Source organism: Podarcis gaigeae (assembly GCF_964106915.1).
Source record: "Podarcis gaigeae genome assembly, chromosome: 5".
Taxonomy (NCBI): Eukaryota; Metazoa; Chordata; class Lepidosauria; order Squamata; family Lacertidae; genus Podarcis; species Podarcis gaigeae.
The window spans coordinates 48465503-48493476 of record NC_139681.1 but is presented as its reverse complement, the minus strand read 5'-3'; the positions used below and the strand labels follow the sequence as shown (position 1 = coordinate 48493476).

At 43.8% G+C, this 27974-nt stretch overlaps 1 protein-coding gene and 1 long non-coding RNA gene across 4 annotated transcripts in view; one reads left to right on the top strand and one right to left on the bottom strand.

The window, feature by feature from the left end:
• The window catches only part of GRK5 (G protein-coupled receptor kinase 5), a 152866-nt gene that overhangs the window by 17407 nt on the left and 107485 nt on the right, over positions 1–27974 (top strand). The window lies entirely within an intron of this gene.
• On the bottom strand, positions 145–19440 carry LOC310845823. Of its 2 annotated transcripts, none has more exons than XR_014564977.1 (3): positions 18395–19440; positions 16849–16991; positions 145–805 (listed from the first exon to the last, which is right to left on the bottom strand). It is a non-coding gene; the product is annotated as an uncharacterized lncRNA (long non-coding RNA). The 2 variants fall into 2 exon arrangements; XR_014564978.1 differs by lacking the exon at positions 145–805 and adding an exon at positions 15727–16400.

Sequence of the window (27974 nt, the reverse complement as noted above, 5' to 3'; positions counted from 1 at the left end):
TATATCTAGAACACGACTGCTCAAGCTTTGGGTTTATTTAACTTGGGATACACAGATTGCCTTTTAAATTTTCCAATTAAACTTGGTATTTGTGGGCTATTTGGGTAACCACACCTTCATCCCTTATACCACAGTTATTATTAATGCTTTCTGGGGTTATACCAACCAACAGGAAATTTTGTTTTTTATAATGCTATTACTTTCTGTGTACAATCCTTGTAATAAGAGATTTCTGACTCTCACAAGTATAAAAAGGACTGCCTCTGACTACAACCTTTGCATTCAGACACCTCTGAATCCTGGCAAATTTCACCTATCAAAAGTTGCTTTTAGGTGCTTTGAAATACAAGAGTTTGGGTGAGTTGTGGGTTTGTTTTTGGTATTGCAAGATTTGCTAAATTTTACACTTTGTTTTCTAAACAGTTTGGAATTGTTTTCAGTCTCAGAAGTCTGGCAGGTTTTCTAGCATTTCAGTCCTCATTTAACCCTTACTTCTGTAGCAGACGCATAGCAGTTCTCAATAAACAGGCCAGAGTCCTCAAACCATCTTCAGTGGGAATGCTGCAAAATGTATGTCATTTGAGGAGCAGGCTGATTTTTAAAGTGCACGGTTGATAGGTGTGTTTGCTTTCATGCATTTATGACTCAATACTATGCACTTGAATTTAGAAGTAAGTCCCACTGACTTCAGTGGGAGCCACACCTGGTACATCTGCAAAGGATAGCAACACAAACTTTTCCATCCTACTTATTTTGATAAAAAGTCTCTTCTTGGATTTGCATTCCATCTTTGACATTCAAGAAGCTGAAAAACGTGAGTTAATGGTAAAAGCAAGAATTAATACTCAAGCAGTGCATTTATAAAACGAGAGTGGTAGACCTCCGTAGAGACACATTCCAGGCATAGCTTTGATTTTGCATTTGAAGTGGGAATAACTTTGAAATGATTTCCTGCTATGTAATTCTATGCCATGTACCTGAGAAGGAACAGAAGGGGACGATCAGTTGGATTAATCTTCCTCGAATCACTTTGCATTATCCTCCTTGTATCTTCCTATTTAAAAAGATAACTGCAAGTCTAACCTCTCCCAACTAGTGCACTCCAAATGTTTTGAACTGCAACTCCCATCATCCCCAGCCAGTCTAGCTAAAAGTCAGGAATGATGGGAGTTGTAGTTGCAAACATCTGGATGGAGAAGGCTGGGTTAGATGCATGAGAATAAAAGCAAGTAATATATTGTGTCACTTTGGTGACTTGCATGTATGTCATTAATTATCACGGGTATATAGCCTGAAGGTTGGCATCTATAAGGTTCAATATTTCTGAAGTATGTTGATCACTAGCTCTTTGAAAGGAAGCATTTACTACACAGAACAGTATGTTGAAACAGCTGAAATTGGGGACTCTTGTGAGTGTACCTCCCAATATAACAAATCCTATTATTAATCTTAAAACAATATTTAAGAATAATACATAGAACATCAATACTGTTCCACCACCCTTAAAAAGCAAACAAACCCCAAACATTTAAATCGCCTTAGCCTTTGTTATATAACTTCAGGATTCTTTGGACAAAATGACAAACCAAAAGCCCAAATAGCATGTTAGGGTTGTTATCCCATTGCTCTTCAGTCTGCCCCCCAGAGGCCCATCACAACAGAAGTGATGTGTCACTCTGCCAGTCCAAATCATAGATGAGCTCTTGTGCCCATGAGATGATTCCAGAAATAGCCTTTCAGTCCTTCCATCTCCAGAAAGTCTTCTCTAATAGCATACTGAGAATCTCCAAAATAGTCACGGTTTATAGTCTGGCTGGGGTCTGTAGAAGTTGCTGCTAGAATAACCCATACAGACACCTCTATATAATAAGTAAAGTATACCCAAAGGAGCTAGACCTATGTCTGCATCTACAGGCTGTTCTCATACAAAATCCATCATGTCTGATTTTATTAGAGGACACTAATTAACAACATAGGGACGCAGGTGGCACTGTGGATTAAACCACAGAGCCTAGGGCTTGCCAATCAGAAGGTCGGCGGTTCAAATCCCTGCGGCAGGGTGAGCTCCCGTTGCTCGGTCCCTGCTCCTGCCAACCTAGCAGTTCGAAAGCACGAAGTGCAAGTAGATAAATAGGTACCGCTCCTGCAGGAAGGTAAACAGCGTCTCCGTGCGCTGCTCTGGTTCGCCAGAAGCGGCTTAGTCATGCTGGCCACATGACCCGGAAGCTGTACACTGACTCCCTCGGTCAGCAAAGCGAGATGAGCGCCGCAACCCCAGAGTCGTCTGCGACTGGACCTAATGGTCAGGGTTCCCTTTACGTTTACCTTTAAATAACAACATAATGCTACCATGAAACTGTATTGATACTTGTGCTTTCTTCGCTTGAGCTTTCTGTAATGAGAGGCCAAGCATAAAACTGAGGCCAAAGAGGAAATTTTATATCCTGTAGGGTTTTATATCCTGTAGTGTCCCAAAATGTCCCAAGCACCCCTCTCGATCAGTGATTCTCCAGTGATCTCTACCTTCCTTTCTCTGTAATTCTAAGCATATAACATTTGAACTATTTGCCTACTCATTTGGGATCTGTCTAACTGGCTATTGTAATCGCTCTTCATATTGATATCAAACAGGCTGTCCAAGTGCCTCTTAAAACAGAGGTGGCTAACCTGTGGCCCTCTAGCTGCATCGGGCATGGCCAATGGCCAGGGAAGTTGCAGTCCAGCAAGATCTGGAAGGCTGTCCCTGATAAAAGACAATTCTCCTTATTTCAGAGCATTGCTCTAGTTAGGTCCATTAATGCAGGATTACTGGATTCAAATTCCACTGAACTCAGTCATAAGTAAATAGCCAATGGGCAACCTGCTGTCATTGTGACCAGTGCCTTGCCACAATGGTCTTACGTAGATCCTCTTTCTTTGCCTGCCTTCTGTTAAATTGCTCCACAGCGGATGATTTTCCACCTATGTTCCACATGATACCTTGATGGTCACACATGAGGTTGATTGATGTGCTTCTTGAGCTGTTGTGAATATGTCCAAGGAATACACCCACAACATCTAATTGAAATTGAAAGGAGTGAAGAGACTGTTCAGCCCAGTTGTGTACATGCATGTCCACTTGCCTCAAAGGGTTGAACGTGCCCTCTTCCCTGCCCCTCATACATACACGCTGCCATGAGCATACGTAGTCCAGACCACACTGTGTGTGTAAGCAGATTGCAGGTGAAACACAGGAGGCAAGTAAGTCCAGGTAACACAAGCTTGTCTCAGGGATAGGATTTGGTTCTTATGTCCCACACATCTTCATCAAGACAGTAATGTGTCAGTTGCTATTATATGAATGAGACATGGTGTCTCATCTAATCGTTTTTCTTTATTCGATGGCTTTTGGCGACGAGTCAGATTTCTTAGGTCCAATGGATGCTTGACGGGCCTTGAAAAGAAGAGCAAAATGATCTGGCATGCATCTGCTGATTTACCACCAGCAAATGCATTATCTACTGCTGCAGAACGTACGTTTGTGGAGAACCTTTATGGACAGCCTCAATGTGCAAAACCTTACCCTGTCTTTGCCTTACATAATTAGAAATGGGGTGTTCTGAGAATACAGCAGCCTCCCTCTGAGCTCCATTACCAAAGCAGGCCTCTGCTGATTTCCCTACTGCTACCACAATTTTTACATTTCAAGCTCAGAAACATGACACCCTCCATCCATTTATTTTTTTACAGCGTGGGATTTTTTTCTAGTGGACACTAATCCGAGTAGACAGCTCCAACCATTTACTGTGTCAACGTAGTTTCTGATGGTGTGTGTGAGATGAAACTGTTAACTAGCTTTTGGAAAATGCAGGCACAGTAGGTACATTTCAGCGATGACTCACTGTAGCTCCATGTTTGATGCTACTGGGAAGGTCACCAAGGACTCTGCAAGTCCTAGGGCACACAAATGTATGGTTGCTCAAAACATTGATTACTGAAGTGGGATTCCTGCTGATTATGGGAAGGAAAACAGACGACAAATGTATCTCCTGAAAAGCCTGGGCGATGCAGTTAAAAATCCTGCATCTGGGAGAAATACTGATGAACTGGTATCATTTGAGGTGGGTGGGGTAGATGAAGCAGTAATGTATTATTTAATGGCCGAGGCAAAGCTTTTCCCAAGCCTTGTGAAATTGTACCCTGCTTCTAAACTTAATAGATCTTCAGCCCCTCCCTGCAACCTAGAAATCTCCTTGCAACCTGGCTTTTACATCTCCTGTATAGCTTTCCTTCTGCCTATCTGGCTGGTCCCAATTTTTGCCAACACAAACACAGAGCAGAACCCAAAAGCTGAGCAGGTGGATCCAGGTGATTAAAAATAAAAAATAAAAAACCGTCGTGAGGCAAGGCACATGTTTCAAGAGAAGTCAAATACAGTATATTCATGTTGCACTCATTTACCGTCTCACTGCTTGTTGATAGATGGTTTGATTTTTATGGTGGGGTTTTAAAAATCAGAATTGTGCCCTGCTTTAGGATGCATTTTTAGTGAAAATCAGTCAACCAGTTTCAATAAATGTATGCATTTAGATGACACGTGCCACATTTTAGAGCTGTGCAACACTAAGGAGCAGCAACAAGTGCTTCATCTAAGATCAGTCATGGCAAGATTAGAGGATGGGAGCATATGCTTTGAGCATGTGCAGAATGCTCTTCCCATACCAAAAAGCAGTTCCAGCAAGTTCCTGCTGAAAAAAAGAGCTCTGATTACAGTACAATTTTTACTTTGTTTATATTTTATTTTAACTATTGTCATGTACACTGTCTAGAGAATTTTGGTTATGGGGCAGCTTAATAAATAATCTTTAAATACCAGGGCCGAGCCCTAGAACATCAAGGAGGCAGTATTACCCTTCCCTCTTATCCCTCTCCAATATCCTCATAAAAAAGAGTAAAGCTGCATGTTTACATTAAACAAGCTAGTTTTAAAATGTGATCATGGCCACCCACTTCACAAAAAGCAGCTCTGGGAGTGTCCAGTCTAGATGGGAACAAGGCACAGGGGATTTAATCTCCCCCACAATGCCATTTTCCCGTCAAAATAACACCGTTTTTCTCTCAGAGAGAGAATTGTAGCTGGGCTTCAGCTTTAGCTAGGAGAGGAGCATATAGTACAAAAAGGGGAAGGGAGAGACTGAAATCTAGTTCCAACCTCAAAAGTAGACTTATTGGAGAATAATTCCCCAAACAATTATAAAAACTGTGACTGTTCTGGCTGAACTGAGATTTCTCTAATCAGTCTTTTAAATGCCTACATTAAAGCCCCCACTTTGCAGGCTACTATCTATTTGTCTATGCATGAAGCTACCATTGAAAGCTGGCAATTTTCTGAAGGTTGATTCTCTTAAATTGCTGGAGCATTTACAGAGAATACTTTCCTTTGATGATTTGTCTATTCATGAGCAATATTTTCTAGTTTCTGCATTCAGTTGATAGTAGGATTTCAACACCACCAGGAAACGTTTCCGACTGAGGGTAATGCTACAATGATTTGCCTAAACCTGTTAAGCCAGGGTTGTAGTTTTAAATTTATTTAACTGCTGTGGTGTTTAAAATATTTCATATTCCAATCTAAGTTTTAAGATTCTGTTTTAAAAAATAAACATCCTATATATTTAACTGTTTTCCATTTCCCTTAGTGACCCCTTTTCACTTTTTTTTTTAATATACCAAGGTGGCATCCATTTAAAAAACAATATAGTACAATAGTAAGATAATTGGAAGTCAGTAAAAATACTGTTCCCCCAAAATGAAAAAACACAGTACGGTTTCACTTCCTTGGAGGTTCTCTCATTTTCAGATTTAATGGCCATAATCAGTGTGTCCCCCCCCATAAAAATGTTTAGGGGTACTCTCATTTTCCTACTCTCATTGAAATATTGCCTCTCAGTGAGGCCAAACTTAGATTCACAAAATGTTTAAGGGTATGCGTACCCCTGCGTAAACCCCAGAAAAAAAAAGCACTGGCCATAATAAAATATTGTAAACAGTTCTGCTCCAATCATGGCAACGTCCTGCTGAGTTCTGTCCTTTTGGCTATCCTGTACATAGCCCCTTTAGTTTATACAATCTAATCATAGTAACATGGCCTGTCAAACTTCTGTAAGGGCCCGTTCATACCTTGGCATAATGTGGATTGTGAATCCCTTGTACCTCCTTTATTTTCCTCTCCCCTATTCTCTTCCGCCTTCCTCTCCAACTATTGCTGCCCCACACTTCCTCCTCCCCGAATCCAGAGATTCCCTATGGAAGAGGAGAGCTACAGCGATTGCACAGGGAATCTTGGGATTTAAGGAGGAAAAACTGTGGAATATTTTGTGGGAGGGAATTAAAGGTGGCATGGAGGGGTTCACGATCCACATTAAGCCTGAGTCGTCTTAACCTCAAGAACTGTCTGCATTACATACACCTGTCCGTATCTGTGTCTTCTGAGTCATCTCCCATCATTTGTTAACTGGGTTAAATAAACATGTGAGGGGTGGGTGGGTATATGCCGGGATGTGTGTGCCATCTTCACCTCACATCACCATGCTAGTCACTTCCAACAGTTGGACAGGAACCATCTGCAACAGGGAACCTGTTGTATAATGGCACCTCCTGTATGTTTTTCAGAACCCTGAAAAATCAGGGTTCTTAAATGTCTCAGTGAGTAGAGCAGGCTCTCCACTCCACTGCAGGCACTTCCTAAAGTGTAGGTGGGTTCCCACAAGGCAAGGCACAGTGATAACAGCAAGAGCCTTTATTGAACTAACAGAACTGGACAACAGGGGCAAAGCAACTGCTTATATACATTTCTGAAGGCCTGGGCCACTCCCACTCCCAACGTGATTTGCTATCTAAACTTGCAAGCTGCGAATCCTGGCTCAGAGTTTAAGGGCCAATGGCAGAGGCCCTAATCCTGAATTGTTCTGTGATTGGATATCATGTATCGAATCAGAACACAGGGGCTCAGAATCCTTAGTCCAGACTCAAGCTCAGGCAAACACAGACCACTGAATATGTAACACTACCCTTCCAACTCTTGGAGGTCAACTGAAACAGCAGTGGAGTTGTAGCTAGTACAGTCATTCCTGCAGCTCCTACTACTTCTTCTTTAAAGCTATGCCAGTTAATGTACACCTGAAGATGGCTGTTGTCTATTCTTACCTGGTAGTGTTCTTTCTTTCACACTTGAGCTTTTAGGGGCTGTGCCCACCCTTTCTCCCTCCCTCCCTCTCAATGAAAGTTATGGTTTATTTATTTATTTTAAAAAAGCATTTCAACCAGAATGCCACAATTCATTCAGCAGTTGTACAGAGACGGAGCTCTTTCATTTTTAGCACTTCTGTTCATGCAAAGGAACTGCCAGTTTAACCAAAAAAGCTTCTACTTCAAAGGGCAGGCCTCCAACCAATTTCAGAAGGGGCACGTTGCCATTTTAACAGATGGGCATCGGAACAAATAACAAGTTCTGCTGGAGCAGCTCGTGACGTCTGCTTGCTGTGGAAATACTTCCCACTTGGGAGATTCAGCCATATATCTCAGGTCTTGAAAAAAGGTGTAGCTTGTGATTTATCTCTTTGAACTCAACTATAATTCAGAAGTGTTGTAAGGTAAATCATGATTATTCTCCCTCACCCACCCACTGCCACCCAACCAACATCTTCTGAGTTCCTTAAGAACATCTGTTGCAGACTCTTCTCTGGCCTCAACGTAAACTGCCCTGCGATCTTCATATGAAGGGCAGGATAGAAATTTAATAAATAATGATGATGATTTTTAGAAATGAGTTGCTTGCATCCAGCTAATGAAACGTGGTTTGGCAAATTTTATATGAACTGATTAGATTATGGAAAACCACTTCATGATCCAGAGCGCTTGCCCTCCTCCAGAGGATGCAGTGTTGTGACACGTGTTGCGTGCATGATGCCACATGTGTGTCAGGGTAGATAGTATTGGTCTAGAACAGGGGTCGGCAAAGTTTACCTTGCCTGGGCTGGTTCACTCCAGCGGAGATCCCTCCGTGGGCTGGATTGTGTGTGGTTTAGCGCAGCACGCAGGGACTTGCCGAGCAGGCGGCTTGGTTCGGGGGTGGCTCATGGGCCGGTTCAACTACCCTTGTGAGCCTTAGGTTGCTGACCCCTGGTCTAGAAGGACAAATAGTTTGACCTAGTAAAAGACAGTCGCTAATGTTTCAGGAGTAATGCCCAATTTGACCAAGAAGTAACATAGCCTGAGAGTGAGTCTCAAGTTCACCTGGTGAGCTTCATGGCTGAATGGGGAATTGGGTCTCCCTCGTCCTGGTGCAAAAGTATGATGACAAAGAACATTGTATACTGTCCTGACCCTGCACCATTGGAATTCTGAAATGCTGGCTTACAGAAGTTGCAATGAGGGCTCTTATTAACTAATAGTGTGGAATGAATGCCCCAAATGTGTATGCAGTTGTGTCCACTTGCATTCTTGCTCTATCATCCTTGCTTTTCGCTCATCTCTTCTTTTGAGAATTAGTCACACATTGCAGTGAATGCATGCGAAGAAGGTGGTCCTCTCCCCATGCCTACAAACACTTGGCAAAATCTGTGGAAAAGCCTACATGTGACGATTCTGTACATGTTGGTCAGGGACCCTTGAATATGTGCATCCATGCCCTCAGAAACTATGCTTTCTATGCATATACTACATAGACTGCCAACCAACTGCATCGTTATAGGCTCTTTCACAGGTTGTGTCAAACATCTATGAGGGCTGAGGCCAGGAGGTATCATTCTATTCCCTTCAAGATACATTCCATGTACCATGTGAAGGGTCCTTCTGCTGATATTTTCCCAGCTGTTTCCAGGAACCCTTTGTATCTAAACCATATTTAGAGTCCATTGATAAGACAATAATAGCAGAGAACCATACATGGTAGAGGATGGCTTGTTTAGTGTTACTAAGCTTCCCTTGTGCTGTGTATTTGCCAACAGATGCTGTTCATGCACACTCTCGTGGTGTAGCAGGAAAAGGCAACCAACCCCCTGTGTGAAACCAAATGAGTGTGCAGCACAGAACATTGAGAAACAAACACACAAATCCCCTGCCATGTGGACGAGTTGTTAGATTAGACAAATCAATGTCAAAAGGGGTTAACTGAGAGTTTGACAAGTAATGGTCTACATTTTGGGCTTCTTAGGCAGAGCATGCATTTTATTCTATTGATCTAAATAGCACATTGCATGATGCTAATGTGCAACAATTTTTTATTTTTATTTTTTTAAGCTTTTAGGTCAGCTTTGTGTGGGGGGGAAAGCCATTCCAGCAGATGGAGCCTGGCCTTGAATTCTTAAATATTAGAACTGTCTGTGTTTATTTTCTTTCGGTGTTTAATATGATGGCAAGAGATGTTATCGCTGCTAATCCATGTGGGTTTGGGAGGAATTTCTTGGTCTGTGAGGATTAGTGGTTCACTGGTGCATTCCTTTAACTGGCTGCAGTCTCTGCTGCAGAAGCTTTCCAAGGGCATCCCAACCATACAAAAGCCCTGTCATTGACAAAAACCACAGACACAGGCCTTAAGGAAGCTTTGGGCAGTGCTGAATTTAATAGCTTATTTCCTCTGCCACTGAGACCGAGATCAATTGCCTGAAATCTCTACAAAACAAGGTGAATATGGGTTTCCCTGCTTTTCTTCTTTCTTGTACACCTCGCTTGATCATTTCCCCCCTCCCCCCTCCAACATATACCCTTTTTCGATGAATGAGTTCAGTTTAACTTACCGTATTTTTCACCCTATAGGACGCACTTTTTCCCCTCCAAAAATGAAGGGGAAATGTGTGTGTGTCCTATGGGGCGAATGCAGGCTTTCGCTGAAGCCTGGAGAACCCCACCGCCAGCCCCACAAGCTCGGGGGACAGCGGGGAGGCGGAACACCGCCATCTTGCTGTCCCCCGACTTTGTTAGAAGGCTGGCGGGGGGAAGAAGCCTGCTACTCCCCGTCGCCAGCCCCGCAAACTCGGGGGACAGCGGGGAGGCGCAGCGCGCCATCCTGCTGTCTCCCGAACTGGTTTGGAGGCCGGTGGAGGGCTTCCCCCTCCACCAGCCCCCCAAGCTCCCAGAGCGACGCCAAATTTGCGCGCAGCTTCGGCTTCGCTCTGGGTCCCGTTCTGGGGGCTGGGGTTGGGGGAAGCTCGGGCTTGTGGAGAGCTTTCTGTTCTGGGAGCTGGGGTCGGGGGAAGCTCGGGCTTACCCCGCCCCAGCCCCGTGCCTGGGGGAAAAAAAATAATTTCCCCCCCAAAAAATCTAGTGTGTCCTATGGGCTGGTGCGTCCTATAGGGCGAAAAATACGGTAATAACAACCTCTGGCTTTGAAGCAGAAGAGTCTCGCAAGAAGTTGCCATCTGTATTGTTGTGTCCAAAAATGGCCTGTGTTCTTTTGGCTTGCCAGTCTAATACCTGAATGCAGCTCAGAATGACACAGGCAGCACAATAGTCAATCTATTGTTCAGGAAATTTCCATTCAAAACACCTGCGCAATGTTGGCTTGTTTGTTGGCTAATAGCTCTGGCTGACCTCGGTTTGTGTTCAAAGTCAACTTGATGAAGGAGGATAAAGCTCCATCTTTTAAACCGGGGATGTGGAAGCTGTGACCCTCTGCATATTGCTGGACTCCCATCAGCCTCAGCCAGCATGCCTAATGGTCAGGAATTATATATATAAGTCCAAACAGCATGTGGAGAGCCATGGGTTCCCTTTTCCATTCTGTAGCATGGTTTTTGCAGTCTTTATCAGCCTTCCCATACTTGCTGAAACCTTTGCCTTGGCTGGAGCTGCTTGTGAGGTAGTCTATTTTGCAGATGGCACTTAATGATTTAGGATGGTAAAAAGGGACTGTGAAGAGCTCCGAAAGGATCTCTCCATACCGGGCGGATATTTTTTATTTATGAACCAACTTTTACATGATGTTTGCTTAATGGTGTAATACAACACTTCTCACAGCATCTTATTGTATGGTGTGGATAATACCAGATACAACACCTGTGTTGCCCCACTTTTCTAGGAGAAAGGTTGCTAGCTTGGGAAGAACTCCTTTTGCTTAACCTCAGGGTTTCAGATATTACCCTCACAGCACGGGGAAGGAGCCCCTGTTTTAGTGGCCAGTGGCGCTGTGGTCTAAACCACAGAGCCTAGGGCTTGCCGATCAGGAGGTTGGCGGTTCGAATCCACGTGATGGAGTGAGCTCCCATTGTTCGGTCCCAGCTCCTGCCAACCTAGCAGTTCGAAAGCACGTCAAGTGCAAGTAGATAAATAGGTACTTCTCCGACGGGAAGGTAAACGGCGCTTCCGTGCGCTGCTCTGGTTCGCCAGAAGTGGCTTAGTCATGCTGGCCACATGACCTGGAAAAACTGCAGACAAATGCCGGCTCCCTCAGCCAGTACAGCGAGATGAGCGCCACAACCCCAGAGTCGTCCGCGACTGGACTTAACGGTCAGGGGTGCCTTTAACTTTACCTATACTTTGAAAATAATGCTAGAATGTATGCCAGGTTAAGCAAAATGAACGGTAGATTTGTAGGTCATAACCTGCATTCTCGGTCAAAAGAAACAAGTACCCTATCAGCAATAATGGTTCTTTTTTTCATTGGAAATAATGTCTCTTATCATACAAGCTTTGACTTTGGGTCAGGGGGGACCACACTATTGTCTGTCTCCATCTGATACTGTGGAAAGCTTTTCAAGGTTCCAGAAGGAGACTGTGTCAGGGCCAAATTGGCCAGACCCAGTAATAGCGTTCTGATGTCAGGTGTTTTTTTAAAAAATAAATCTCAGTGGTGTTGTGGATCAGGTACGTGAACAACGATTTAATAAGTTCTTAAATAGGTGCTTTCTCTTCCAAAATAAATGGAAATCTTTAATAGCAGGACATTGCTGCACACCTCAGATAGGCAGGAGCCAGCAGTCATGTTTGTGTAATATTTCTTTCTGAATTAATCAGGAGATAGCTAAATCAGCTAACCTTCCAGAGGCTTGTAAATTCCTAGAGCAAATTCCCCCCTTGGATCCACATGGCAGATCTCGTCTCTGATATGCCAATCTCGCTACGTGTGCAGAGCTCCTATTGACGTCAGCAAGAGATACAGCCTTTCAGGGATAAGAGAAGTTTGGAGTATCAATTGAGCTTCTCAAGGGAGTTTTATTTTTAGACTGAGGAAGGGGGATTTTTCTTAAATTAATGATATGGTTGATTTTCTCGGTGGAAATCATACTAAAGCTTACGTTGTGTGTATATCTGACTGCTTGATGAGAAGGTCAAAATTAAATGGACAGGAGGATTAAAACATCTTCTTCTTTTTTGGCTAGAGACACAAGCTAATTAGTTCTATCAGCAACCTTTAAAAGGATGTGTCCACTTTCTATTTCAGTGAAAATGTTCTCTCTTTTTGCAATTGAGAATTGTACAGAAACATTCCATTCATTCCAGCCTACTGTTTTGTTTTGTTTTTTTAAAAGGCACATCTGTCAGCATTAAAGCTCTAGACAGCAGTCAATAGTTGAATCATAGTGTGTTCATAACCCTTGGCATTTAAATCTGAGCCCTAAAGGTCAAGTTGTGTTCAAATCAAACATCTGAGATCTGGAAAGTTATTTATAGAATGTATTACACTTGAAACCATTTAAATGAATGGAAGTATCTTTCAAATAGTCAATTGCTCTGTATAGCGTACATGTACTATACCATCTGCCTCACCTTCATACTTGCATTTGTAAATCCAAATACGCTTGGATTGAACATGAAAATATAGAATATAAACATTAGAAATGTTTGTGATCAAATCATACTTTGCAGAAAAAAAGCCTTACAGGAAGATCAGTAATTCATTCCTCCCTTTTTTCAGATGGTTACTAAAACTGAGAGGTCAGAGTATTGTGTAGGATGTTTTAAATGAAATGCCAGCATTTTGGTGTGAAGAGCAGCATACACAGCCAATTCTGCGTGCTCTCTTTGGGCATTCAGAACATGCAATTATCATCATGGCCCAGAGGCAGGGGTTGCAGATGTTCATTCTGTGCCCACCCCAGTCCATTGCTGTCCATGCATTTGGACGTCTGCAGCAGGGAAGCCTACCAAATACCGGAGGGTTTCAGCTCCCAGAGACAGCCTGTGTCCTTGTGGCAGGCTGCCTTATTGCTGACATGCTCCAAGATCCACAAATGATGTTGGGGAGGGGCCAGCACAAGGCCCAATGCTGGAGGTGGGATGAGCAAACCACACCCCTACTTTCCTACCCTGCACGATGTCAACTAGAGGGCTACAGTCTCAGTCAGAACCAAGACCTGTCAAACCCTTTTGAAGAGTGGGAGGCAAATGTGAATATTACCAATTCTGGAAAGACCTTTTGCACAGCCAAGTGGCTCCCTGGTTAAGCAGAGACTTGGTCCAAAGTCCCCCAAGACCCAAAGTGATTGTTGTTTCAATCGTGGACATTTTATATGGTGGAAACAAAGGTTCCTTCCTGTGATCTGAAAGGTTTGGTAACCCTGCCTATTGCTGTCTTCTTTGGAGAGCTTTTCACAGTTGTGCAACATTCCTAATTATTCTGAAATCCAATCAAGCTAAAAAAGATTGATGACCACATCAAAAGCTGTCTTACGGAAGGCTGAAGAAGTAGAAAAACTGTACTATTGGTTTGTGTGGGGTGTATGTGAAATTCAGAGACAATTTTGAAGACTCTTTGAAAATAGCCAGCAATTATAATGCTTGTGCACCCAATAATTTTACTCCCAGTATCTTTTGTTCTGCAGGTATAATATCCATTTTTATTCTATTTTTAATTTTTTTAATGCTTTCAGTCATGAAATACAAATCCCCCCCCCCACAAATGTGCAGAACATCCTTGCAGTTACTGTCTATTTTGTTCCATAACTATAGAATGATTGGTAACTTAATCTTTGGTCTAGTTGGATGTCTGCCAGCATTGACCAATGGAGCTTTGTCTCAGCACTGGTTCCACATTAGATGTGTGACTTAGCTCAAAAGGTCTATCCACAAAGAGTCATGACCCTCAACATCATAAACACTGGGCAAGGTGGAGAACCTTATTTCTGAGTTTTTCAGATTATTCCTTAATGCATGAGAATGTGATGGACTTTGTTATTTATACCCTAATGTTGATGCAGATGCTATTCTTGCTAGCTATTTTTAACTGCTTTTTGCTTCATGGAAACTTTTCTGAGAAGGAAACATTTTTGCTGCACATATTTGTAAGGTTCTAATTTACCAATGGGGGCAATAGATATTGGGGCTCTGGAATACGTTCAGCCTCTTCCACATTGATGGTTGTGGCTTTTATTAGCTTTTGCAAGCAAAGCAGAGCTCATTATCGGGTTGGAAAACGTATTGATTTATTTAAATATTTATAAATTGCACTTTCATATAAAATATAGCAGGGCAGTATACAACCTCAAAACACAATGTTACATTAAGAGCATCAAACATGCCAGTAAAAACTGATTGGCAAAGGATCTCAGGTCTGAAAGGACTATCTGAAGAACACAGTTTTTAAGAGACATCTGAAATGGAGCAGGGTTTACACCTGCCCAGTCTCTGTTGGCAAGGAGTTCCACAGGGCTGGGCCTGCCGCACTAAAGGTTTGGTCCCTGGTAAAGGCCAGCCAAACTTCAGGGGCTTGTGGGACTGCCCAAAGTTCCCCAGCAAAAGACCATCGAAGTACTTAGAGCCTAAATTGTTTAGGGCATTGTGGATTAATACAAGAACCTGGAACCTGGTCCAGTAGCAAATTGGTAACCGGCGGAGCTCTCTAAGCAGCTGGCATCTAAGCAGAGTAACATGCTGCTAGTAACCTGCTTCTCTGAGCAGCTGACCCACTGTATTCTGTGTTAGCTGCTTGCAGACCAGATACAAGGGCAGCCCCACATTCAGCGCATTGCAGTAATCTAGTTTTGAGGTCGCCAGTGTCCGTGGCTGAAATAAAACCAAGAAAATGGTTGCTCTTTTGAATCATAGCAGCTCCCTCTGCTGAAACTCCACAACATACACGTTGCCCTAGAGACCCACAGCAGAACAATCAAACCTTGGAGGAAACTAACCTTCTCTGTTTCTGCCTGAAGCATTGTTCTCCTTGTGACTCATCCAAAGAAGCAACAGGTAGAATCTCCTAACTGCGGCTAATTATGCTGTCTCTCTGCACTGGGAGTGATGGAGTGATCCACCCACATCCAATGCAAAGACCTAACAGAGTTGGCAACATCCAACAACGGGGGACTGTAAAGTGAAAACGATGAATCATGCAGACACAACAAGGCAGCAACCTTGGTGGCTGAGGACTTGGGGATTAATGGGTACTTGGGGTGGGGTGGGGTTCAGTTTTGGGGGATGAAGTGCATGTCATGCATGCAGAAGATACTGGGTTCAATTCCTGGCATCACCCATTAAAATTGGGATAGAGAAGGTAGTGGGAGGGGTCTCTTCTAGAGAGCTTGCACAGCCATTGCCAGTGAAAGTAGACAGCCCTAGATGCTCCAACAGTCTAACTTGCTTTAAGCCAGCTTCCTATGTTCCCATCCACTTAATTTGCCTTGGCATACATTGCAGCTCACTCATAGCACATTAGTGTGTCCTGGTGGAAAGACAGAAGAATATGCAGTGCTTCACAGTCCTGTTATGGTTATCTAATGGTGTGAAGATGTTTTGCAGAAGTGATTGCCTAGGTGCTCTGTTTTAGTGGAGGGCATGAAGGACTATTGGGGAGATGGTTTACCTGGAAGCTTGGTCATGTCAAAAAGGATGTCCCCAGCAAATCCCCTGCTTAAAACGAAACAATAAAACCCTTGCACGAGGGCTTATTTTGTCTGATGAGCTTGTAAATGGTGTGTCCGCCAAGAGATGATAAGTAGGACAGATTCTCAAGCTGCAGGGCAGCTGCCAAAGTAGTCCTTAGCTCATGTCCGCACTTGACAGGTGAACACATACAAATGTAGTGCAGATCAGAAATAGGCTGATCCATATAGGTTATGAATTATGAATCCTGCTTGCCAGTCTTGCTTGGGGAGAAATAGCCATTCCACTCCCCTGCAGTTCTCATTCCTGTTTAGCAGTCTTTACAGCCACTCCTAAAATGCCCCTGCCCTGCTAATTCCTTACGGCCATCCTTGCCTTGCCTCCCCTGCTGCTTCTGCGTTGCAGGGGAGAAGCTTCATGGGTCAGGGATTAGGAGAAAGTGAAGGAAAACGGAGCTATTCCCAGGACAGGCTGTTCTTGTTGGTGAGACCTCAAAGCTTCTCTTGGCAGTGGACCTAATGCACTTGCATTGTGTGCTTAATCGCCAGGCCGCCTTTCCCTCTACAGTTGCTTGTTCACAATGAGTTTTTCCATTCAGCTCTTTTCTAAAAACACACACAAGCAGATGTGGAAACTACTAAGGCTCCGAAACATTGGGGCATCAAAGGGAGAGGGCTCTTTTTAAGCATGTGTCACTGTGGCTGCAATTTAGGTTGTGAAATATCTCATTAGATTGAAATGTCTTAACAGGCCATCTTCAGCCCTTCTGTGCAAGGGTCCTTTAGAAGTGCTGAGACATTGCTCTTGTGAAATATGCTAGAAGCAGTTGCATCTGTGGTTCCCCCCTGGCATTTAGTATAGCACTCTGTTCCCATTGCCTACACTGAGAAGACCCCTTTACCTGGTAGCTGGGCACAGTACCACAGATGGTGGATGAACCTGAGTGAGGGTCTCTGGTGGGGATGTTAATGTATAGATAAGCACAAGCATACCTTTCAACTGTCCCAATTTAAGAAAGACATCCCATTTTTGCCATGCTCTCACGCAAGTTACCTGGCTCCCTTGACATCACGGCCCCGAAAGACACACGTCCCAGTTTTGCTCTGGGGCATGTTGGAGGGTATGGACAAGTGATCTTTCACATGTTCTGGTCCAAAGCCACCTCAGAAGGTCAAAATCAGCACTGTGATTCAAACCTGGAAATAGAATGGGAGTCAGTGCAATTGGCAAAGCACTGGTGGGACAGTAAGAAAAGCTGGTCCATTTTACACAAGTTAGAGTAGACCATATGGGTGGGTGAGCAGGTTACTTTCCATTCTTCATTCCTCTGAGCTATTTGGGGGTAGAAATTCACATTTTAGGCAGCAAAGAGGAGTCCTCTTCAAAAACATGGTGAATGACTTGGTTTAAAGTGAGTGTGCAGAGGTAATCAATGTGTAAAACTGGAACTATGAAGGAAAAGCAAGGGAATTATTTACCTCTTCCCTCACTATTTGCATCTGCTGTCCATTATCTGCAAAACTGCCATGTGTCAATCTTTTTGTCAAGGGTCAAGGAAATGCTAAAAGAGATCTGAGGATAGTGATAATTGCCCACGGGTTCCCATAGCCCTGCTGGATGAGGAACAAATGGATGGAGCTTAATGGTTTGACCCGGATATTCTTGCCAGCTACTGTTCTTCAGCCACAACACTATGGTGTGCTAACCAAAGATCACAGTCCTATTTGGAAGTAAATCATATTGAAATAAATGGGACTTACTTTTGAGTAAACATGTTTGCACCATGCCATGGGAAATTCATCAGGTTATGCATATATAAGACCGTTGCGACAATCTTTGATTAATGATTATAGAACCACAATAGTAATTGCTTGTTGCACACAAGTGCCATGAGAATTAATTAATGTTTAGTATGCAATAAAATGTGAAGTGCTCTGTAACTGTTAAGTACCATTAAGACAAACACTCTGTGGATAAAACAGCTGGAAAACTGCTGCTTGGATCCACTGTGCTGTGTTCTTCCTACACTTAAGGAGCACCTTCACAATAAGGATATTATTTACTATAAATAAGATCAGGTATAGGCAAACTGGGCCTTCCAGATGCTTTGGGACTACATTTCCCATCATCCCTAGCTAACAGGACCAGTGGTCAGGGATGATGGGAGTTATAGTCCCCAAACATCTGGAGGGCCGAGTTTGCCTATGTCTGAATAAGATGAACATTCCTTCCCTCCCTTCCCATCTCTGAGGCCTCCAAATACCATGACAAACCTTGCTGCTACTTATTTCACTGTCCGCTCTGCTTCAGTGTATATATAATAGTCTCTTGTCAGCTGACTTGGGATCTTTAAAGAAGGAAAAAACAGAGCTATGTATTTAATAGAGTGATCATTTACATGGTTCTTACAGGGCTGCTTGTAAGAACCTTCCTTAACTCCATATCCTTGGTGGTACTGTTCAGCCTTTGGTGTGGAAAACATTAGAAGAAGTGGGAACCTTACTGGGGTGTGCGTGTGTGTGTGTGTGTATTTCAGTTGCCGCTTATCCTGCAGCATTACATTGCATTGTTATTTCAAAACAACCATCGTAACTCCAACCTGTTTGAATTTTTGTTCCATCCTTGCTTTGCCTCCAAGCTTATGATCATCAGCATGTTACTTCGGGGAACCACCTCCTTGGCTGCCTGATTAGTTTGTAATCCTTTTCCTTTTCCTCAGAAGCAGAATAGCCAAATTTTATCAGTCGCTGGCCATTTGTTTCCTATTAACTCTCACTGATAAAAATACAGCTCGGCAGGGTTACCGCTGGGGGTCCTGGGAGGGGGGCAGAATCTGGAATGCTTTCTAAAGACACTGAGCCTTTCAGTTGTCTCCCCCCTGGTTCTTCTTTTTCCTCCTTCTCCTCTCCCAATATTTCCCAGCTTCTCCCCTCCGCAGCCTCTGAACCATGACCTTCTGCAAACCATTGTTGTAAATTTATACTGTCTCCCTCTTCTCTGGGAAGTGCAGGAGATAGGAGGCGGTCCCCACCATTCCTCCTCAGTCCCATCCCTGACACCTAGTCATGGTCTTATTCAGTATAATGAGACGTATTTCTGTTTAAATTATAATAATTCTGTTTGGCGTTCGCACAGACCCCCCTGGTCGTTCCACAGACTATTGACCCTTCACCACCACAGCTTATCCTTTCCACTGCCACCAACCAGGTTCCCCCAGTAATATATTCAGACTCAGTCAGGTTGTAACGTATTAACAAAGATTCCAGTTTATTGTGAACGCAAACAAGTTTTAAATACTTTGAAACACTGTAAGCTGATTCACTCTCTCTGTCTCCCCTCTGTCTCTAACTCACTCTGACTCCTATGTCTCCCACCCACAAGAAACCAATCGAACTAACTGCAAAAACCCCTGTGTAGAGCCTTAAACACAGTTAGGCTCCGTCCCTGGGCTTTCTTATTGGTCAGCCTATTAACCCTTTCTCTCTCTCCCCCAGTACATCTCCATAATGAGTGGGCAAACGCCACATTCTGTCTAAATTTGCGTTTATAGATATGAGGCAAATTTTATTTAAAAATCTTTTTTTGAGAGGGGCCTTTTTTGGTTGTGAATTTCCTCTCCCCCCACCATTTGTAAAGCGAGTTGTGGAATAATAATAATAATAATAATAATAATAATAATAATAATAATAATTTATTATTTATACCCCGCCCATCTGGCTGGACCTCCCCAGCCACTCTGGGCGGCTTTCATAGAAACCAAAAATACAGTAAAATATCACACGTTAAAAACTTCCCTGAACAGGGCTGCCTTAAGATGTCTTCTGAATGTCAGGTAGTTGTTTATCACTTTGACATCTGCTGGAAGGGCGTTCCACAGGGCGGGCGCCACTACGGAGAAGGCCCTCTGCCTGGTTCCCTGTAGCTTTGCTTCTCGCAATGAGGGAACCGCCAGAAGGCCCTTGGCGCTGGACCTCAGCGTCTGGGCAGAACGATGGGGGGTGGAGACGCTCCTTCAGGTATACTGGACCGAGGCCGTTTAGGGCTTTAAAGGTCAGCACCAGCACTTTGAATTGTGCTCGGAAACGTACTGGGAGCCAATGTAGGACTTTCAAGACTGGTGTTATATGGTCTTGGCGGCCGCCCCCAGTCACCAGTCTAGCTGCTGCATTCTGGATTAGTTGTAGTTTCCGAGTCACCTTCAAAGGTAGCCCCACGTAGAGTGCATTGCAGTAGTCCAAGCGGGAGATAACCAGAGCATGCACCACTCTGGCGAGACAGTCCACAGGCAGATAGGGTCTCAGCCTACGTACCAGATGGAGCTGGTAAACAGCTGCCCTGGACACAGATTTGACCTGTGCCTCCATGGACAGCTGTGAGTCCAAAATGACTCCCAGGCTGCGCACCTGGTCCTTCAGGGGCACAGTTACCCCATTCGGGACCAGGGAATCCTCCACACCTGCCCGCCTCCTGTCCCCCAAAAACAGTACTTCTGTCTTGTCAGGATTCAACCTCAATCTGTTAGCCACCATCCATCTTCCAACCGCCACCAGACACTCACACAGGACCTTCACTGCTTTCACTGGTTCTGATTTAAAAGAGAGGTAGAGCTGGGTATCATCCGCATACTGATGAACACCCAGCCCAAACCTCCTGATGATCTCTCCCAGCGGCTGCATGTAAATGTTGAAAAGCATGGGGGAGACGACAGAACCCTGAGGCACCCCACAAGTGAGAGCCCAGGGGTCTGAACACTCATCCCCCACCACCACTTTCTGAACACGGCCCAGGAGGAAGGAGCAGAACCACTGTATGACAGTGCCCCCAGCTCCCAGCCCCTCAAGACGGTTCAGAAGGATGTTATGGTCGATGGTATCAAATGCCGCTGAGAGATCCAGCAGAACTAGGAAACAGCTCTCACCTTTGTCCCTAGCCCGCCGGAGATCATCAACCAGTGCAACCAAGGCAGTTTCAGTCCCATGATGAGGCCTGAATCCCGACTGGAAGGGATCCAAATGGTCCGCTTCTTCCAGGTGTGCCTGGAGTTGTTCAGCAACCGCTCGCACAATCACCTTGCCCAAGAATGGAAGATTTGAGACTGTGTGGAATGTGGAAGAAAATGTTGCCGTGTTGCCCCTTTAAACCAGTGCTCCTATTTTTTAAAAGGTCCTTTTTATTAATACTTGCTGTTGATCCTTATATCCAAGACTTATTTCAAGGCATATTTCTATCCTGTGTCTTAATATCAATAATGCCTCTCAGCATGTCCAATGTCACTAATTCATTTGACCCACATTGATTCCAATATGGGAGTACTCCTCTTCAAAGCTCTAGCCTGCCTGAAACAGGAGCTGTGCGATGTCATTCTGGCCTTGTGGGGAGGGAAGAGGAGGGTTGAGGAAGAAGAAAGGTGCCATAAACACAGCAGCAGCTGTTCCTGCTGCTTTTGGACCATATAGTTCTCCCCCTCCATGGGAGAAGCGGAGTGCCCATCGCATCCGATTGACACTACAAGTTTTTGAAGCGGAAATAGCATCTAAAAAGAGTACCTTTCTGTTTTAGTATTACTGTATTCTGAAAGTGATATTTCATGGGTGTGGTTTCCACCAGGCTAAAAATAAATGTCAGTCCACAAAACAGACAGAAGATGGTAAGCAGTCTGTTTTAATAAAAAATACTACAATTGGTACCATTTTCCTCCAGGAGAGGAACGCTGCATAGGAAGTCAGTATAATGATCTAGCAGTGCAACAATAGGTGCATTCAGGTCTCTGCCAACAATTTCAAGTAGTCTCGAACTGATTATTTTAATTAATGGACCATGGTGTTGCCATTGTCTGTTCGCTGCCGTTTACTACGTCGATTGCTTTTGCCCAACCCATGACAGTAAATCTCACATCAGGAACTAGAGGAAAGCTTAATCTTCTGTTATGGTAGTATTGGTAAGATGATCAGAGTGGAGTAAGGGCTTAAATTGGACTTTTGAATGTGGGAAATCTTATCAAGTCCTCAAATGATCAAGTGTGCTGAAAACCTCGGCTCCAAAATGCAGCTCTACCGCAGCACGTGAGACCCGAAACAAAATGTGGTCGTGTAGAGTGCTTCCTGTTCAGGATTCCTGCTATTCTCTTCTATTTCCCCTTCTTAATTTCTTATCCCCAACAGTCAGTCAGCATACCAAACCCACTGCGCAAGCTCAGTCCTCATTGAGCTAATTTGTTTTTCTCTTTTTGGCGGCGGGGTATGTGTGTGTATCTCCTTAAGCTTCCCCCCACTTGTATTTTTTTTGAACTTTTATGTTCCCCACATACCTGCCAACTTCTTCCTGAGCATGAGTGATGCTGTTTTGGCAACAAAAGCATTGGCACTCACGGCCTGAACATAGAAAATAAAAGAAGCAATGTATGTGGTGTAGCTCAGAATTGACTCAGTATGAAATGCCTACGTATTTCTACCAGCTGCTTGGTACGGTTGTCAGAGAAGAGACTCATAACAGAAGCACCTTCAATGGAAAAGCAGAGAGTAAAACCAAGGCAGGTTTGTCAAATGCAGAAGTGGAGATATGACAGACTGGAGCTGGAGCCAAAAGCATATACTTCTTTCAGGGAAGTTGGGACTCCTTCAAGCTTCAGAAAATCTGTACAAGGAAAGTAGTTGTGTAAATAATGTGAATGTTTTTCTTTTTCTTTTTGGTCTTGCATACAGAGCTGAAATATTCACATTCCCCATATTAAGAACAAATATTTATATCATCTGAATCACAGGGATGGCAGGGGACATTGAATGTGGGGCTGTGACATTTTGGGGGGAGTGAGTGATGAAATCACATCTAAAATCTATCTTCAAGAAACATAAGAATTTTTAGAAGTAATGAATCATTCATACATTTGCAGGCTGCTTTGTCACATTATGTTCAGAATTAAAACCTGGTTGAAGTAAGTCTTAGTTTCTGTCGTAAAGAATCCAGACAATGGCAGTTGCTGGCTGCATTTCCCATATGTTAGCAAGATAATATGTGCCACTAGAATTTCCCCCTCTTTTGTTGCTCTTTCATGATGTCATTTCCTGTTTAGGCTTAAGATGCAGCAGGACAAAAGCTCCACCCAAATTGTGAAAAAGAAGCTTTTCCTCTATGAAGGAAGGGTTTCTACTTTTAAAAATGCTTTGTTGTTTCCTCCTAGCAGAGTAATATAACACTCGGTTTGTTTGGGGTTTCCCCCTCCCACCACCAACACTCTGTGTATATTTGTGAAATGTCACAACTGAATAAACTGAATACTGCCTTCATTTGAAAAGAAAGGTGACTCTAGTCTCCTGCCTACAGATTCCTCCTACAATCCCACCTCATCTCAAGTTCCTCACCCCTACTCCCTTTTTCTTTAAATGATGCCCCTAATTAAATGGACTGAACTAATGGGAACTCACTGATCTTTAAAGCACCCTTGTAAGAAGCTACACAATTCCCCTCTGCCCACCTGCTGTTGTGCCATTTTTGTTCCAACCCTGCTGTCATACCCCTTCTTGGCACCACTGTGCAAGAAGCCAAACCAGAGGTATACCTGATTATCTGCGACAATGCATAATCCAGCACCTCTGCAATAGAAACTAAAGGTTAATTAAGGACAGCCCTGCTGGATCAGACCAAAGGCCTATCCAGTCCAGCATCCTCATTTGCTTCAGTAGCTAGCCATATGCCTGTCAAGGCTCTTGACATGGTTGCCATTGAGCAATGTCATCCACATTCACTGCAGCCTCCAACGCAATTTCTGCTGTGTAACACTATGGAATTAGTGATAACATACTGCAGCCCAGGTGCTAGGAGCAGCTACACACACACTGTCAGTACCCCTTTCCTGACGCAGTATTCTGTGCAAGTTGAATTTGCTGGACCATTTTCAAAGCCAGGCTCAAATGAAGTATGTTATGGTAGCCAGGTTTGGAGGTCACCCAAGCATGAATCTTCCATCAGCATGAGGAAAAGCACTCTGGTCCACAGCCCTTGTCTCATAATCTCATAGAAATGCAGAATCTAAGAATATCTGCAAACTCCAAAAGATGCTTCCTTAGGGGAGAATGGAAGCCCATCTGGAACATGCATATCCCATGCCAGAGAGCTGCCCAAGACCCCCGCCCCTTATCAAAGTCTCTCTTAGGTTATTCACCCTTAACCAGCCTGTTAGTGATTCCAGATACAAGTTCAGTGGTGCCCGCCCTATGGAACGCCCTCCCATCAGATGTCAAGGAAGTAATCTGACATCTAAAGGGAGCCCTGTTTAGGGAAGTTTTTTATGTTTGATCTTTTATTGTGTTTTTAATATTTTGTTGGGAGCCACCCAGAGTGGCTGGGGAAACCCAGCTGGATGGGCAGGGTATAAATAAATAAATAAATAAATAAATAAATATTGTTATTGTTATTGTTATTTACTTTGTCTTTGATAAAAAGGACAACTAGAGCTGGGTGTTACAAACATACTGATAATACTCTACCCCAGGGGTAGGCAACCTAAGGCCCGGGGGCCGGTTGCGGCCCAATCGCCTTCTCAATCCAGCCTACAGACGGTCCGGGAATCAGCGTGGTTTTACACGAGTAGAATGTGTGCTTTTGTTTAAAATGCATCTCTGGGTTATTTGTGGGGCATAGGAATTCATTCAATTTTTTTCCAAAATATAGTCCGGCCCACCACATGGTCTGAGGGACAGTGGACCGGCCTGTGGCTGAAAAAGGTTGCTGACCCCTGCTCTACCCCATATCTCTGGGATTTTCAAACGTGATAAAAAGGATGAGAGGAACAAGTCAACCTTGTAGGGCATGTGTTGGGAATCTTTTTTCTTTTTCTAGGGCTGAATTCCCTCTTTTTGCATGGCTTAATGTCCTCTCTGGCTGCTGAGAAAGGGCAGCCTGCAGCAAGGAAACTAAGTGAAGTAGTGAGGCAGAAAGTGATACCTTCCTGCATGGCTGGTTTTCTCAGAGTGGGACAGATGTTTGGGGAGGAGCATGGCTTAGGGAGAGTGCCAGGGGCTAGATTAAAAAGCCTGGTAAATCAGATTATACCCATGGGCTAGAGGTTTCCCATGCCTGATATAGTGCTATTTCCACAAAGAACAGCAACAGTACCATAGCATCACCTCCTGGGATCAGCCATCCAGGAAGGAGCAGAACTACTGTGGAAAGGTATCCCTACTCCCATCTGGGAGATGGTCCAGAAGGGTACCATGGTCAATACTGCCAAAAGTCACAACAAAGTCCACAAGAATCCATAGGGTCATACTCCAAATCTCTCTAGAGCATACAACTAAATTTCTAAGACAGGTCTGGGTGATCACAGCAATATCTGTGTGAAACCTATGCCTAAAACCAGACTAATCTAACAAATCAGTTTCATCTGGGAACACCTGGAGTTGTCCAGACAACATCTTTTCAAATCCTTTATCCGTAAATTTGAGACCAACCTATAATAAAATGTTTACCCACCCCTTCACCCAAGAAAATGGCATGGCTTTTTTCACTTGATATAGCCGTAATTGTGGTGTGGATGTTTTTCATTTCGTTTAATCAATTAATTGTGGATTATAATAGGATATTGAAGGGGTGGGGGAAAATTTATTCAGAAACCACTGGAGTTAATACAGTCTCAGTGCGGATCCCGTTCCATTAGCAATAACGGAGTCCCTCTTGACTTCGTGGAACCAAGATATTGTCCCTTGTTTGCCTCTGGGGACTGGATTCTTCTCCAGTGTGTTTATTTTCCACCATAAAAGCATCCTTTTGTAAACACATGGTATCATGGTTGATGTGAACAACATTACAAGAGAGGAACAGCCATTAATCAACATTAATTCGTTGGGTAATTAAGCCTGTGACCTCTGACATCGCATCATTAAGTGCTGGGTAGGATTCCACCGGAACATCTGTTCACTGTCAATCCCCCAAGCTGCCTTTATTTACAAAGAGACTTAGCCTTTATCTACTCCCAGACAAACACATAGACTCTGTAATGAGAACTGTTAATAAGCCGTCTGAGCTAGTGCTGTCTTAACCTGAGGGCCAGGCACGAGAGCAAACAAAAGGCTCTGTGTGTGTGTGTGTCTCTGAGAAAATGTTGACTTTGAGGCATTTGAAAAGGCTTCCAGATTGTTTTCTACCTTTCGAGATCTCATTTTAAATGGACGCATTTGAAATTCAGTTGTAGATGTGAGTGCAAGTGCACCTGAAAACCATCTCTTGGGGGGGGGGGGGTTGGGTCCTGGGAAGGATGTCCGTTGGACCCGCCAAGTTGATGAACGTTGCTGGAGCTGCGTGAGAACCTCTGCTCAGTGGTCTGGTCCCAAGGCAGCAACTGTTCAGAGAACTCTGGAGCAGCTGTGGTTCCTTCCCACAGACATGTCACCAGCCACTGAGAGAGGAAGAGCTCTCTGTATTTGTCTGCATCGTCAGAAATTGTGTAGATGTGAAAAACAAACCTGCCCCGAACTTTGTGTGCACTGAACGTTCAAGGCCGAACTTGGAATGACAGTGGATCTGGTTGATTTAAATACAGGTCTGCCTAATCATCTAAAAAGCAAGAACTTGGAGGGTGTGATGTGGGCGGGGGGAGCACGCAAGTGGTAGGATGCTAACCTGCTAAAAGTAATCTTCCTGCTATCTCCCCCCCCCCCCCGGTCCTTCTGTTCTCAGCTGAGCTCCTATGCTGAAAGCAAGGACATAAGTACTGGGAGAAGAAAGGTTGCGGGGAGATTGTTTATTTTTATACCACCTTTCATCAATAAAAAGATATTAAGGAAGTGTACAACATGGGTGAAAACATAATACAGCGCAATAAGTCAAATATCATAAAAAATTAATAACCGTAGAATATTTTTTAAATGGCAAAAAGACTGCATCAGCAGCATATTCAATAACACCTTCAAGTAAAAGCCAGGGGAAATGAGTGGAGTTTTTAAAAAAAGTTTCTTAAAATATTGCAAGTGATGGAGTCAGCCATACAGTCAGAAGGGTATTTTGTAAGGTGGGAGCCACTACAGATAAGGTTCTCTTTTCAGTGCTTTCTAGGCTGAGTGTGGGAAAAATTTGGCCCCATTAGTATGTTTTCGGGGAATACTAGGGTTTACACAAACTGTTGTGTTTGTTAGGATTCAGCTGTTTTGATGCAGTTTGGACCGAACAAGAGCATATTTTAACCCTTCAAGCACCACCAGCCTTTCCAGCTCAATAACCTCAGCCCAATCCACTTATCTGAGATTAGAGTTTTCCTAACATAGACAGCTTTCAGGCTAGTTTTGACTCCTCTCACCACTGGAAATTAGCCACTGGGATAGTCCTCTTCCAACTACTTGGTGGTAATCAACCAATTCAGGTACATTGTAGCTCCTCCACACACGTGTATTAGATTGGACTTTCCCTGCCCTCTGCTGTTACTGCAAAATTCACTGATTGCCATGGCCAGCCCCACTTCCATACCCATAATTAGGCATTAAACAGTCAGATTTCTTCATCCATTCAGTGAATTCCCACATATCTACTTATGACAACCCTATTTTATGCGGATCACAGCTGAGCACTAAAACTTGCTTATTGATCCTTTTAGCACTGTTGCACAGTGAGAGTATCTGAGTGGCTTAACTCAGTACAAAGAGCTCTGTCCAAATGCTGAGTCTTTAATGAAAATCACAGATCTCTTTCCCTCCCTCCCTCCCTCCCTCCCTCCCTCTCCCTCCAGTGGCATATTCCCCCCACCCCACAATGGTGCAAGCTAGAATCCTGATGTTTCAGATTCATTCAGTTAACTTCAAGCCCAAATGGTAAAACTGAGCCATACAGTATGGTTCTTCCACCTAGTTTTTTTGTGGCAAAAGCTGCGATGGAAACCTAGTGAGCCTCTGAACATGGCAGCAGGAATCAAAGTGAGAAGTGAACAGCCTTCATTTTCACACCTCTGCAATTACCATTGTATCCAGCGAGATGCCTCCTTTTAGCTTTTCACTCAGCCAGACAACTTTACCTTGTCTCAGCTGTCTCGGTGCATTATGTCCTTCAAGTCCTCACAAACCCGCACAAACATACACACACGCACACGTACACTCGTCGTCGTGCCGAACTGCATTTGGAGCGAGCCATGCGAGGATGGTTTTCAAGAGACAGGCTGCAAGCTGGAAAGGTCAGACAGATTAAAGCAGTTGATTGGA